General features: G+C 49.3%; 1 long non-coding RNA gene across 2 annotated transcripts in view; it reads right to left on the bottom strand.

Moving 5' to 3' along the window:
- The window catches only part of LOC126994541 (uncharacterized), a 4,911-nt gene extending 3,629 nt beyond the window's left edge, over window positions 1–1,282 (bottom strand). For both annotated transcript variants that reach the window (XR_007749253.1, XR_007749252.1), the window contains exon 1: window positions 1,107–1,282. This is a non-coding gene — a long non-coding RNA (uncharacterized LOC126994541). The remainder of the gene's footprint in view (window positions 1–1,106) is intronic.
- Between the last annotated feature and the right edge of the window lie 466 nt (window positions 1,283–1,748).

Genomic DNA, 1,748 nt, shown 5'->3' with positions numbered 1-1,748 from the left:
AACTCTAGAATCACACCCGCACACAAATATATACACAGCCTTTAAGATACGTACACAGCCCCACCAAAACGCACACAGATACGTACATATCCTTACCAACACGCACACAGGCTACCAAACACGTACACAGCCCCGCCAGCACGCACACACATACGCACACGGCCTTTAAAACACGTACACAAAACTCTAGAATCACACCCACCGCCGCGCGCACGCACACACACACGCACACAGGCTGCTAAAAACGTACATGGACCCAGAAATACACACATGGACCCCCAAAAACACACACACACACAGGTACACACACTCCCAAAAAACGTACATGGATAAAACTCTACAATCACACCCACATACAGACACGCACACAAGCCACCAAAACGCACACGGACCCATAAAAACGCACACAGACACACTGGAGGACGTACGCCGGGGGAGAGTTACCACACCCACCTTTAAACATGGGACCAAAACTCTAGAATCACACCCACATACACAGACACGCACACAAGCCCCCAAAACGCACATGGACCCATAAAAACGCACACAGACCCATAAAAACGCACACAGACCCATAAAAACGCACACAAACACACTGGGGGACGTACACCGGGGGGGAGTAACCGCGCTCACCTTTAAACACAGGACCAAAACTCTAGAATCACACCCAAGTACACAGACACGCACACAAGCCCCCAAAACGCACACAGACCCATAAAAACGCACACAGCCACACTGGGGGACGTACACCGGGGGGGAGTAACCGCGCCCACCTTTAAACATGGGACCAAAACTCTAGAATCACACCCACATACACAGACACGCACACAAGCCCCCAAAACGCACATGGACCCATAAAAACGCACACAGACACACTGGGGGACGTACGCCGGGGGGGAGTAACCGCGCCCACCTTTAAACATGGGACCAAAACTCTAGAATCACACCCACATACACAGACACGCACACAAGCCCCCAAAACGCACATGGACCCATAAAAACGCACACAGACCCATAAAAACGCACACAAACACACTGGGGGACGTACGGCGGGGGAGAGTTACCGCACCCACCCTTCCCGCCCATCCCGGCCACACCCATCTCACCTGTTTTCTCCTTGTTCTCTGGTCTCCGGCGGTCTCTAGGGGTTTCTAAGGGCGTAGAGAACGACTATCACATTATTTCCAGCCTCGGACACCTCCTTAAGGCTGTGCAATGGCGGGAAAAGGGGAAAATCAGAGGCTTTGGGGGTTGGCGGGGAGAGGGGCGGCGGCCATCTTGTTTGAGGGCCACTCCTTGGTACATTTTATTTTGCTTTATTTTGCGCCCAACGGTGTTTTATGGACGGGAAGGGATTGGGAAAAATATATGAGGTGTTTTTATGGGGTTAATTTGTCTTTGGGAGGTGTTTGGATGGTGTTTGGATATATGCGGATATTCGAATGCCCTTATTTTGGGGTGTTTTGAGGTGCCTATCGGTGTTTTATTGAAGGGAAATGATTGGGAAAAATATATTCGGTGTTTTTATGGGGTTAATTTGTCTTTGGGCGCTGTTTGGATTGTGTTTTGATATATGCGGTTATTCGAATGCCCTTATTTTGGGGTGTTTTGAGGTGCCTAACGGTGTTTTATTGAAGGGAAAGGATTGGGAAAAATATATTCGGTGTTTTTATGGGGTTAATTTGTCTTTGGACGCTGTTTGGTTGGTGTTTTAATATATGAGGGAATTCGAATGCCCTTATTTTGGG

Source organism: Eriocheir sinensis, unplaced genomic scaffold, assembly GCF_024679095.1.
Source record: "Eriocheir sinensis breed Jianghai 21 unplaced genomic scaffold, ASM2467909v1 Scaffold817, whole genome shotgun sequence".
Lineage (NCBI taxonomy): Eukaryota > Metazoa > Arthropoda > Malacostraca > Decapoda > Varunidae > Eriocheir > Eriocheir sinensis.
This window is presented reverse-complemented; position numbering and strand designations above follow the sequence as displayed.